Raw genomic sequence first — 14,076 nt, 5'->3', positions numbered from 1 at the left:
ATACAAATGTCACTACTTCATAGTACCTGGTGTTTTTTAATAAAACTAATAACAGGTCTATCAAATCAATTTGGCATCCTCCACTTACGTTAGGCGTGTTGGATTGAGGGGATCCAGTGAAATATGGAAGATATCTCCCTTGGCATGGCATCCCTTTAGCACAACATTTACAGCTTTTAGGCATGTCAATTAAATCGTCTCCATCAACATCCCTTCTAACCAACAGTGTTGAGTAACTACTCATGTTTGTTTCTTGTACAAGTCGTCCCCGTTAGCCTGGCACTGTTAGACCAAATGAAGCTTTTGACAAGCTTCCTATACAAAAGTATATCATGTCGCGCAACTTGGGACACTATTACTTCATCACTAAGTACGTTCAGGCATGAAAATACTGCCAAAGGTATCCCCACCTTAGTACCTGTTTAACCACTAAATAAATACTGTATAAGGGAACAAAAGATTACCAGTGCACCAAGCCATGGGCCTTTCACTGCGTGTGAACCCCTGTTGTTACGTTTTAACTGTTCATCTGTTTGAGCTGTAACATCCATGACTTTATTTCATTTCACTGCAACTTGTGCTGGAGATGACGGATTTTGCAGCAGGTCCATGGATATAAGCCATAAGGTGTGGCATTGCATAGTTCCAGTGACCTGGCTGTAAGGAGCTGCCTTACCACTGTTGCTGGCACCTGTAGTGCGAGGTTCGGCCGCCTCACCCATTAAAATTAACTGACACAAAGTAAGGACCCTCATGTGTGCATGTGCAAAGCTGCTAGATTGGCTGTGGGCAAAAGGATAACATTCGATTAATGTTATTTCGGGTCTACAATTGACTGTCCTAACCTACAGGGGTACAGTAAAGGTGGAGCATAGGCACATATACTAGTACCTGAACAGTCTGGTATGCCATGGCACTCGACCATGCTGCAGTAGTATTATACTGTAATCCCAGTGCTAAAATGGAAAATTAGCAGTGCAGGTATTCTGGACCAGAGTTCCTGCTAGTTTCTGAGAAGAATGTACATCGTCAAGCCACCCGCTGGCCCAGTGATTCTGGCCTGGGAGATCGGCCTATCTTAGGCATTGGGTTCAAACATTTAAGCTGCAATCTTTTCCTTGCCTAGTGTGCCACACAGTTCTGGCTCTTCTGTCCAGTATCCCTCTAATTAAACAATTTTTGAAAATTGAATTGAAAATTGATACAATTCTGTAATCCTGAGACTGTGCAAGATCTATACTGCAATTGTTAGAGATTACATCTGTCTCCCACACCACCCGTACAACTTTTTCACAGAGTTGCTCCAGTACGCGCCTGCTACATCTGGGTCACTGCTGACACCCTTAGTAAAAAGCCCTCCTTTGGCCTATCCCATAACTGCATACCAGGCCTGTTTGCACCCACGGGAAACATTGTAACAACGTGAATTCCCCTTATGCACTAGTCATGTTACACCTTCATGCCAGAGATGACCCTGCATTCTGGATGAAATGAGTTCCTGTATTGTAACCTTTGTCATCTTTTGTAATCCTGTTGATACCAATTAAAATGTATATACCCTCCCTATACAAGTACAAGCATGATTCTAAGCATATGGCCTGATTACGCCTTGTACTGAAATGCAGGAGAAAACACTTGCAGTCTTTAATTGAAGCCCGGGTGCTTGCATGGCCTAACACACCGAAGTAACACGTCTAGCAAACCTTCGTTCACAAGGCACCTCTAGCTTCCCCTTCGCCTCAACACCTGGTCACGTGCAGGCCAAGCAGAAGACTGAATGTGGTAAATAGTGAAAGTCCCCCTCTGATGCCTCATGGCGGGGCCAAACCACCTTGGACACAGCAGCAGCTCAATAATTTTACTGCAAATAATATGTGGCTCCCATTCATTCTCATTTATGCGGTCGCTTTTTTACTGTAAAAGATACTTTTAATGGATGTTGCACGGCCAACCCAAATCTCCTGGAAGATAACTAATGTCTTCTCACACATTGCTCCCGTAGAAATTGCATTCTGAGGCAAATGGCAGGTAAACAACCTGCAAACGAAATATCTAGGTAATCAGGACCCAGCTAGCCCATGCCAAAAATTATCTGACCCGACTCTTTCTCTGCTTGCTGTGGCGCTGGAGCAAAGACTCCATCAGACGAGGGCCCCACCACTATGGGCACACTATCTGGGTCAATGTGCACAATTTGAAAGGTTTCCCATTCTCAAAATAAACTTGAAGCACCATATACAAGTCTACGCCAGCAACCTGCTGCTCAAATTGCTCCCCCCGTAGGGCTGAGGGGGGCGGTCATGTTCATGCCTGTTTTCAGTGCCCTTTCAATGGAGAGGCAAATGCAATTAACTGCTATTCCAGAGAACTAAGCGTACAGAACTCAAGCTTGCCTCCCCAGTGTCTCTAAGACTACTAACACAAAGCGTCTCAAATGCCTGGATGACCAGCATGCGGCACCGTCACAAGTTCATCCCACGCGGCCTGCCCTGGTACCCCTGACGATCCCAGACCAACCTCCTGCTGCCCATGACCATGGTGACACCTCCACGACGGGGGCCCGGCCAATGCGAAAGTCAAGTCAAGTAAATTGCCCGAGGTCAGGCGACCTGTCGATGTGCACCCAATTTTCCCCAGAGACTTCCAACCCGAAAACCCCGCAACATGCTTTCATTACAGCCGAAGCTGGGCACGCAGCGTGAGTCGCCCCGTGTAGCGCATGAACAGGTACAACCCTTCACTCCCGTGTCAGTCTGCCCCGTGAGTGTGGCCCCATGCCTTGTGTGGATTTGAATACACAACCTTCGGCAATGCCCGTGACAGCATTTTTAATTTTTTTATTCCTAAAAAGTACTTACCCTTTTACTAAGTTCTTGGTGTTAAAATATATAATGTTAGATGCTTAGCATCATGTATATGGCTCTCAATCTCTCAATCAAACCTCTCAATCTCCACTGCAGCCCTACCTTCTCGGACATCCTCCTCCGACCATCTCAAGTACTTTTGAGCCTCTGCCCCAACGCTTAGACAGACCACTCCTTCAAGACAGTCCACCAGGGGACACATGCTGCTGTGCTGTGTTTCCCTGCCTCTAAGAGTCTAAGTCAGTCACTATAGCTTTCCTCGCTTGGTAGGGGGAGACCCTTCCCCTTTGCTGCTTTCTGACCCATTTTGTTCCTATAGTGCCCAACCCTAGCCAACATGGCGGGTCCTGGCCTGACCACGACTGGAGAAAACTCATATACCCTGGTTTACCCCACCAACCTCTCCAAAACTGCTGCTAAAACTTTTAAGCACTCCACTCTGAAAAATCACCCTGAAACATTGATATCTGACCTGCATTACAGCGCAGACAATGGCATAGTCATTAATGACCTCGTTTTCTACTCCAGTAGAACCCCCTCTTGGTGCAATACCTTTGCGCACCTCCTCAATGTATGCGCAACCAGGAACATTCCATATGGCACTAAGCTCACAATAGCGCCCTCTTCAACCCTGCGAGCCGACCTCACTATCACCCTCTACAAAAGTGGCATAGTTTTGATCCAAGCCTCAGCCAAAAACCTCAATACATTTACGGACCTTTTTACCCTCCTCAGAAACCTTGTGCACGACAATGGCTGGTCAACCAACACCCGCCTCGACGACCCTCCGACCAGAGTGCCTTGCATGACTAGCCTCCCACAAACCACCTCCCTAAGGGTTTCCAACACAAGTCATCCTAACCCCTCTAGCTTGTTTCCCGGCCTTGCTAACACAATCGTCCCAAGACCTTTGGTCTCCTCCCCACTAGCTCCCCACTCTGCTTCCAAAGGCTTATGATACAGGTCGAGCTAGCACTGCTAGCCGACAAACCACTCCTCCTAGTGTTCCTAACATTTCATCCTAACCCCTCTAGCACGTCTCCCGGCCTTGCCAACAGAATCAGCCCTAGACCTCTGGTCTCCTCCCCAGTAGCTCTCCACTCCAACTGTGAGACTGAGACACCCCCAAAGACCTACGACACAGATCAAGCTAGCCCTTCTATCCTATCCCATATGCATGACGATAGAACTGCTCCTGAACCACTGCCCCCCTATCCTTTAGTGCCTCCCTCCAATATAGACATCGAAATTCTGCACTCCAGAGCTGCCAAAATAATTCAGAGCATCCATTTCTCCATTCTGGATCTAACAAACCTCCTTCACCTCGCCAAACTCTCCTTCGCTAAACTCGAGCCCCTGCTGAACTCCACCCCCTCTTATCACAGAGCTCCCCAAACACCCACTACCTCTATACTTGAGACACCTTTGCCCTTGCAAGCATCCTTGCCACCTCTCGGAGGAGGAAACCCTAGCTCTTGTCCTCTCCTACAACCCTACCCTTGCCACACCAAGTCCGCTAGACCTCACTGAAAAGGAAATCCTTGCCATCCTCCAGGAATACAACACAGCCTCAGTTACCCCTTGTCTATTAGACGTGAGTGCCGAACATCCCATCTGCACAGTCACTATCAACCCCAGCAGATCAGCTACCCCCAGTAACAGAAGTGTGATCAAAAGCAATCTAGTGCCTGTATACCTGTCCACCCCGACACCCGACACTCCCTCCTACCCCTCTCTGACTGGTATCCTAATTAACTGCTGATCGGCACCTAAGCACGCCGCCGATATTTCTGCTCTCATCCTGAACAAAAATTTCTACTTAGTAATTCTAACAGAATCATGGCTCAACCAATCCTCATCCCCATGCCTGGACCTCTTAGTCCCTCCCAACTATAACATTGCAGGGCTGGACAGGCAACCTAGCAAGAAAGGAGGAGGCATCGCCTGCATCTATCGCTCTAACCTTCTTGTCACGGGACTTCTGGCGGATACCACAGACTCCTGCGAATACCCCGCCCTCTCCATTTGCAGCAACTCCACCCAATTGTGCAACCTGCACATCTTTTGTCACCCCACAGGCATGAATGACTCCTTCACTGACCACCTCATGGAATTTTTCACAGCTAAGAGTTCCTCCAACGCTAAAGACATTTTCCTTGGCGATTTCAACCTGCACTGGAACGATCCCAAGGATCCTCATGACAACGCCATCAAAGACCTCTTGGCCGATCAAGCCCTGACCCAATCTTGCTCACTCCCAACTCATTTGAAAGGAGCCACTCTTGACTGGATCATCTCTAAGGAATCAACAGTCAAGCTTCTCTCTATAGACCCATGTGACTGGCCTGACCACCACGCCATCGCCTTCCTACTACCTGTCACCCACAAGACAAGGGCACCACAGCCGGTGATTCCTAAACGCTGGGTCAGAGACACCAAGAACCTGGACCAAAGAGAACTGGAGGCTCTCCCCCTCGCATATCACAACGGTCAATGACCTCAACGATCACTACTCTGCGACTACATCGAACATTCTGGATGACCTAGCCCCACTAAAACTAAAAAGAACCCAAATCAAAGATAGAAATCCCTGGGTCCCTCAACAATGAGAGGAGATCCTTCCGGCAGTCCGAAAGAATCTGGAGACAGCACCCCTCTGCCACACATCTAAAACGTTTCTGCCAAGCCAGAAATACCTAGAACAGGAGCATCCTCAACTTAAAAGAAGAATTCTTCAGATCGGAACTGGAGAACACCAAGAACAGACCCCGCAAACTCTCAAACTGGTCAAACACCGATCCAACAAACTGGCCAAAACATCGAAAGAAAACCCTGAGTCTCTAATATCATCCAAGGAATGCTCCTATTTTTTGCGGACAAAATCAAAGCCTTAGGTAACAAACTAGTGCCGCCTCATATTCTCTACCCCCTCCTGACCTGCCTCCTCCTTCCATGCCGCCCCGACAGGCTTCACCTAAGAACCAAGCACACTGGACCGACTTCAAACTCTACAATGAAGACACTTCAAACTCTACAATGAAGACTCCGTCTCTAAAATCCTATCTACCTGAAACCAGAATAACCATTTTAACGACTCGCTCCCCTCCAACTGCCGAGCTGCCATCACCCAATCCATTATTCCTAGCTGGACTGCAATAATTAATGCCTCTCCCCGGCAGGGATCGTTTCCGGACTCTCTGAAAGCCGGCTAAGTCTTCCCCATTTTGAAAAAGCCATTGCTGGATCCAGCCTCCCCTGACAACTTCAGACCTATTTCCAACATCCTTCTCTTAGCTAAAGTGTTGGAGAAGTGTGGGCAACTTCAGCTAAGTCAACACATCAACAACTTCCACCTGCTCGATGACTTCCAATCATTTTCAGACCTTGACACAGCACTGAAACCACAATGCTCCACATCGTTGATGATGCCCTCCAAGCCTTTGACCAAGGCAAAACATGTCTCCTGATATTCCTAGATCTATCCTCAGCCTTCGACACAGTCAACCATCGAAAGCTACTTGAACGCCTCAAACTCAGGTTGGGATTGAAAGGCTCTGTCCTAGAATGGTTTTGATTCTTCCTCCAAAACCAATCACAGAGATTCCTAATTAACGGCAACCTGTCTGCTCCGTCTCCGGTCATGATTGGAGTCCCTCAAGGATCAACGCTGTCCCCCACCCTCTTCAACCTTTACCTAGTACCGCTTGCCGAAGTCCTACGCACTGCAAATATTTCCCACCATATGTACACTGACGACACTCAGATCTACATCAAAGTCTCATGCCTCGAGGAGATTCTCTGCCTGAATGAGGCCCTGAAGCTGACCGTACAATGGCTCGCCTCCAATCAACTCAAACTCAATGCAAATAAAACCGAATTTCTCCTAATTTCCCTTGCTAAAACCAACCCTGAGATTCAGATTAAGGCCATCACAGCCCTAAATTGCCCACCGACCATCGTGGACTCGGCCAAAACACTGGGAATAACCCTTGACTGCAACTTGAACATGCAGGACCACATCAACTCGATGGCCAAATCAGCCAGATTCCATCCGAGCTACCTATGGAAACTGAAACCCTTCCTTGACGCTCCCAACCTAAAAATGGCAATCCAAGCACTAGTCATCTCTAGACTGGAATATGGCTCTTCTACCCTCTCCGGTTTACCCAAGATCTCCCTGGCACCCTTAAAAGACTGCCTCAACGCGGCCGCAAGACTACTTACAAGGAAATTCAATCACATTTCTCCACACCTGAAAGCGCTGAACTGGCTTCCTCTCGAGGCCAGAATACAGTTTAAGCTGGTATGCATCACACACAAGGCTTTATACTCAAACTCCCCTGCATACCTTGCACAGAAACATGTGGTATCCGGAAGAATCAGAAATTCCAGGTCCGCCAGAGACCTCTTGCTCCAACCTGCACATTGTTGGGGAAAAAAACGTACAATTGGGCTTACGCTGGGGCTGCACCAAGAATATGGAACCCTCTCCCACCCACCATCAGAAGAATCCCCTCTCTGGCACTCTTCAAAAAGGAGGCCAAAACCTTCCTTATGGGTAAATTCCTCGTTTAAACTTTTACCTTCTACCACCACAGAGACCCTGATCAATTTCCGGCTATAGCCTCCCTCTGATGACCTAGTCACCCCACCAAGAAACCTGGTGCCTTGTCTTGAATAACTGTAATGTAAACTGTACATATGTATCCTTCTATCTCTTATGTATCCAGCACTCTGCCCTCCCCCAATCGATTGTATACTCTTATGATTCCATGGCTTTTGTACAACTCTGTGATTCTATAAAGTGCTCTGATACCCTAACGGGTCAAGTTTGCGCTCTAAAATTCACTAAATAAATAAATATAAAAATACCTGTTAGTATATGGTGCTCACTTATGTAAGTGTAGCACCCTGCACTAATCCAGATATCCCTTGTGGTGGTTTTAGTGGTCTTACACAACCTTAGAAAGCTCGCTAAGTGGTAGCTGTGGAGAGCAGCCTTCAGGCTTAGTCTAGAAGGAGTGTAAAGCAACTTGTTTTACCAGCTCTTAATCTTATTGTTATAGGTTAAGTGAAAAGGCACCACACAGCGTATTTATAAAAATATGTATTTATTATAAGACACTCACTAACACATAACAATGTCTCCTATCCAGAGATATGACATAATGCATACAATACTTTGTAATAAAAACAGGTAAGTATAACTAATACACAGTGGTCCCCAGGGAAAGACCAAACCATATACTAAATTAGAGGTATGCAAATCGCGACTCGATTCAAGACTGTACCCAGAACACGTAGAAGTGCTGGAGACTCAAGAAACCACCTGAGGTAAGTACCCAGGAACCCCAAGGAGGCTATGTGCAGATCAATTCAACTCAATGGGTAAGTCATTGTTGCAATTTTAAAGAAGAAGCACCCTTCCCAGTGAACCCTGATGGAACCGGATGGAAGACAGAAGGTTGGAGAGCCACCCCACCCATGGATTCCCTAGGAACACGGATACCCACACCAGGGAAGCTAGGTGCATAGATGCGAATTGGGGTCAGAAACCTCAGTCGAACACAATGGAGGACATCAGGAAGATGCCCCTGGAGAAGGAGAAAGTGTCCGATGGAACCTAAATGTAGATTCAAGTTGAGTAGTACCTGCAAGCAGAGGGGACAGAGTCTATGCCACTCAGGAGTGACCAAGAGGCACAGGAGTCATATGCCCTCCGATGTCGGGAGATGCAGGAGAGTTGACGATGACCTTGGAACTGCAGCTGTGTGGACCAGGCAACACTGTGAAAGACCAGGAGCCATTCATGAGCTGTTCCCAGCCGGATGACGAGAGCTAGAGGGTCAATGTCCGTCGGGAGCACCAACAAGCCTTGGCGACCGCAAACAACGTAGCAAGCGAAAAAGGTGCAGAAGTAGGACCAGCAAGGTCCGAGTGACCCACCAAAAGAAGGGGAGTCAGAGCAGGCCCTGGGCAATCAGGGTAACCCACTGGAGTCAAAAAGTACCTTGAGAAGACCCAGAGGCCAGAGGCACAGGAGTCGCAACAGGACCTCGAGAAGCTCACCAAATATGCAGGCCCAAGGTGCAAGAGATGAGGTGAGGACGATGTTCTTGGTTGTAAGAGATGCTTGAGGCGGGAGCCTCTTGGTGCCCGAAGATCTCTGATGAAGTGAGCCAACAAGCCCTGGCAACGGGCAAGTCAACGTGGTGCACAGAGGTTCAGTTCCTGCGGATTCGACGAGGAATACTGGCCTCAAACTCAGTAAGAAGACAGTGCAGGCCTCAAGCGAGTTGTAGAACCACCACCTATGTTGCTGCAGAGCCTTTCAGAGTCCATGGGAGTCCAGGAGCAGCAAGCCGGTCAGCTTTGTTGCAGTGCTTGCAGATTCAGGGAAGTGACTCCTTCACTTCAAGAGAGATTCCTTCAAGTGTCTTGGATGTTCACAGGCCTTGGAAGGATCCTGTTTGGAGCACAGGCACAGACGTTGCAGCAGACGAGCAGAACAACGAGACCAGGAACAGCAGGAGTCTTACCAGTTGCAGTCTAGGTGCCCAGAGCCAAATCCAGGAAAGGCCAGAGTGCCCAGACGGTCTAAGATGGAGTGGTGTCTTGATCTTAATCTTGTTCCATGACGAATCTAGGGACCCACTCACAAGTAATCCCTTAAGTACGCTAAGGAAAGGTTTGGGACGATTCAGTGGTCCCTCCCAGAGGAGGGGCTGGACAGTGGGGAGAATACTCCCATGCCCTTTGTCCAGTTTTGCACTAGAGTGGGAGCCAACGGCTCCCTGAACTGGGTTGAACTGGAGTATACAAGGAGGGCACCAAATGTGCCCTTCAAGCAGTCTCAGTGGTGCTGGAAAGTGCCAACACCCTGCCCCAACACACTAAACCCTGTCTGGGAGGTGGTCACACCTCCCTGTGACAGAATATCTATTGTTCTGCCTTCCCCTTCTCGAGCTTGGCTCAGCAGCAGGAGATATGTCTTTGGTCAGCAGCAGCCCTAGCTTCCCGTAGAGTTCTGGAAGACTGGTACCCTGAGCATACCCTATGATTCCAACATATTTGATACCAAACATAACAGGGTTTGTTACAGCCAGTTTAGAGATGGTCATTACGTAATGATTCATGGCACTCTATATATAGTAATGGCTGATGCACTTACAACCCTGGAGAATGGGCTACGAAGGTTGTAGGGTGTCCCGTTCATGCAGGGGCACCCTCACCCATAGAACCGAGAGCACTGCCTTCAGGATTGAGAGGCCTGCCTTAGGGTGACTTATAGTTTTTAAGTGCAGTGACCTCAGATAAAAGCAAACATATTTATGTTGTAAGTGGTGCTAGCACCAGCTTACACAGGCTGCAATGACAGGCCTGTAGTCACAGTTTGAGTGTCCTCCCTTGGGAGGTATAATAGATGCTTCAGTCCATGGGAGACCCCTGGTGTACCTATGTGTTGGGTTCCTTGGTACCATATACTAGGGACTTGTAAGGGTAAACCAGTAGCCAATCTGGGCTTACCAAAGCCAATTTAGGGGAGAAAGCACAGAGACTGGGATCCTGATTAGCAGGATCCCAGCCAGACTAGTCAGAAACAGCATAACACCAGGCAAAAAGTAGAGGGTAACCATAAAAGCAGATCCTACTTTCCAACAAACTCCCATAACCCAATAAGGGTAAGGCCTTATAAAACCGAGGCACACATTAAAGGAGTTCTAATATGGAGAATGCTTCATTCTGTGTCATTCTCTCCCTTTTCTCCCTTTCCTCTCACAGTTTTCAGTTTGGTTTTTTAAGAGTGAAAGAGTGGACATAGCGCTGCAGAAAGACCCGCGTAATAAAATATATTCAAGGCATAAATGGACATATGAAAAACTGGACACTGTCTTAGCAATACACCTATGCAGGTAATGCATGCCGCTGTCTGAAAATATAAGGCAACGCTCAAGGCACACTGACAATGCCCCGCGTATCAACCATAGAAAGTGGAAAAAATGGATGCAGGCAAAAAAAACTCCAAGAGCAGGGTAGGGCCAGAGCACACGAAAACATTGCCTGCTAGAATAATCTCAACAGGCAAAGTACTTCCCAAGGGGAAAATATGAATGAATATGATTGTCCTAAAGCGCTTACCAATAACCAGACCTCGACAACAAGAAGGTATGTATGTCTGTGTATTCCAGATTAACCTAACGGAATTTCAAGAAGAAAACCTTCCACAAGACAGATGAGGGAAACAATACCCATCGATTGGCAACCGTGGAATATAATATACATATAGAACATAGGTTCATACAAGGACTGCTCAACAGCAGTGATGCAATAAGAGCAGATCATAGAAAGGTGGAGAGGCAAGGACCACAGGTCACGCAATGACCATGAGGAAAGGATAGCAGATCACAGCATGGCTGTGGGGTGGGGTGGGGCAGAAGGAAAACAGGAATGCCCATGTCATTCTACAACCATCGAATGCATATAAAACAATGTCTCAACCGGTAGTCCTTCACAAGGCAATTTAAATAAGATGAATTAATCCAAAAAAAAGGGAGACAGGGGGACCAAAGAAATTTGCAGGGAAATGTTCTTATTTATAAGTAGTTGTAACAGCACTACAGTACATTAATATATAAGTAACCCTAAGTGGGTTGTACACTAGATGTACTTGTGACAGTGAACGGCGCAGTGACACAATGAGGTGACAAAACAGCGTGAACGGCTCAAAAATACAGACAGAAATGGTGGTCAATAACACAAATGAAATTATATACAGAATAGGCATTCCACTCTAAATTATTCAGATTGACCACATTGAGGCCAAGGATAACGCTGTGTGGTCGACGGCATTTTGACCAATCATAATCATCATCAAATAACTTTATTTTCAATCACAAAGATCTTACAAAGTGTGTAGTGCAACACAGATATGAGGACTGTCAATACCTGAGGTATGCCGTATACTCCCCAACATCAGATGAATTTAAGCCCTTGGCTTGGGGTGGCCTGCACCACCAGAGGCACAAGGCGGCACTCTCGAATTCCAAGCCTAGGAACAACAAGTCTCCATGAAACTTTCCAATCCTTCCTCTAGCCAGGAGAGGTGGCATAGTGCAACCCTGGCGTGCACAACCAAATTCACATGATGGAAACAGTCAACAGGGAAAAAACAATCTACCAGAGGTAATACGTAAAAAACCTCAGCAAGAAAACATATCGCCATTGCAAGAATTGAAGGATACAAGGAAACAAATCAAGGGAATGTAGAGCAAAAACTGCGTACCTTTGATACTTGATAGAACCCCCAAGGAAGAACAGGAATCTACCAAAGAAACTGAACCAGGAAACTCGATTTCCAACGCAATAACAAAACAAGATAACAAGTTCGGAGCCACAGCCCAGGAGCAGAAGAAAGGGCAATAAGCCTGATTGACCAATATCATCGCTATCACATAATGCTAAAGGTAATTGCGTGATAAGGGATTCACATAACAGTTGCATCCAAAGAACCCCAATGGCCAGTAGAGTAAGACCATCTGCAGGGTACCAAGACAGGAAGCTAGCCAGAAGTACCAAAGACCAGGATAATGACACTGATCTGGCGACTGACGCCACAAAATGCACATATTGCGTTGCAATAACAAGGGGAAATATGGAAGGGGGGCAAGCTAAGGGCATGGCCCTCCCTGACTAGCCAGAAACCTAAGTAAGGCTGCATCTGCTAGGGCTCCAAAAAGATGAACCCCATCAAATGGCATGTAAAGCAAGGCTCTCTGGGCAGCATCTGAAAATCCAGATGTCCGAAGCCAGGCGTGCCGGGGCAATGCCACAGCGGACACCATGGCTCAACCAATGGAATCGGTGGAGTCCTTTTCACACCCGATGTACAGTTTGACCACCTGGCGACCATCGAAAAATCAACTCGGTCAAATCGTCCTTGTTTGTCTCTGGGAACAAAGGCGAAAGCTGTGCCAAGGACTCCCACAAGGCATGGAGAAAATGTCTGGGGGCGCAAATCATGTTGGTGGAGCATAATGCTGCACTAGAGGAGGGAAAAAACGAGTTTCCCGCAAGAACTCCGCATCCTGGACTTTTGGTCAAGGGAAAAATGGGGAAGGTTCTCTATCTCAGGGGACGCAGTAATGGCCTGAACCATGGAGCTACGGTGGGTCAGCAGTCAGATAAGGCAAGTGGGGATTCCCTTGGGAAGGGCAGTATTTGTGGGCAATAGTGTGGTCCGCAGGTACACCTGACTCAGGTTTTGTCCATGCCCTACAAAAACAGACAGTGCTTCACAAAAGGGGAGTACTGGTTCAACCCCCGACTGGCCGGATGAAGGACCACAATAAGAGGGTCGTAGTCTTCTGCACTGTAGATAGAATGAGATGTAAGACATCAGCCACTCTTTTCAAAACTTCTACCAGAGAAGAACTGGCTTCCGAGGCAAGGCCAGGAGGTGATAAAAGAGAGTTAGTAGGGGATGAATCTAGCTAGCTCGCTTCACCCAGCTCAGCAATTCAGCTATCCAACATAGTAGGAGCCATAAGCATTAGCTGTTCCAAGGATGCTATCCCCTCATGCTCTTCCCCAAACTGATACTGTGAAATCTCCATAGAAACCTTTGGTGCTAAAAATGGCTCCATAACCGGTGATGCATGGTGCCAACCCGGTGCCATACCGACATCCGCCTGGGAATGGTGACCATGATCGGTCGACATCGGCGCAGATGCGAGGGGCCGAGGCGAAGCCGACCCTACGAAGTGCACAGCTGTGTCATGCACTGACTTCGGCTCAGTATTACGGTGCTGCAGAAATAGGCACTTGTGGGGCAACCAACGTTACGTTGGAGCCGACCTACGTCACTAGTGGCAGTCCAGAAGGACTATACACTGATGCCTCTGTGTCCGAGACTGGAACTTCCACCGAGGGCGAACGTGTAGCAGATGACACAGTTACCGCACCTACATTTTCCTTGGAGCCTGCAGACGCCCCAGAGGGATAAGAGGGCTCAAAGACCAGAGTCAGAGCCTTGTAGTACTCCTGCAGTTGGTTCCATTCTGCCCCGGCTCCAGGAAAAGGTGGGAGGCACAGAGGTGATGCTGGAGCGGAAGTGGAAGTGTCTCCAAGATCCACCCCATGAGCCGTAGGAGCCACAGAGGCCTGGGACGTCAATCTCTTACAACGCCGCTTACCATGAGAGGTAGCCGGAGAT

At 47.7% G+C, this 14,076-nt stretch overlaps 1 protein-coding gene across 1 annotated transcript in view; it reads right to left on the bottom strand.

Moving 5' to 3' along the window:
• The window catches only part of UNC80 (unc-80 subunit of NALCN channel complex), a 2,761,828-nt gene that overhangs the window by 563,050 nt on the left and 2,184,702 nt on the right, over nucleotides 1-14,076 (bottom strand). The window lies entirely within an intron of this gene.

The sequence above is a fragment of the Lissotriton helveticus genome, chromosome 3_1 (assembly GCF_964261635.1).
Source record: "Lissotriton helveticus chromosome 3_1, aLisHel1.1, whole genome shotgun sequence".
Taxonomy (NCBI): domain Eukaryota; kingdom Metazoa; phylum Chordata; class Amphibia; order Caudata; family Salamandridae; genus Lissotriton; species Lissotriton helveticus.
Note: the sequence above shows the minus strand (reverse complement) of the source record. Positions and strands in the feature narration are given on the sequence as shown.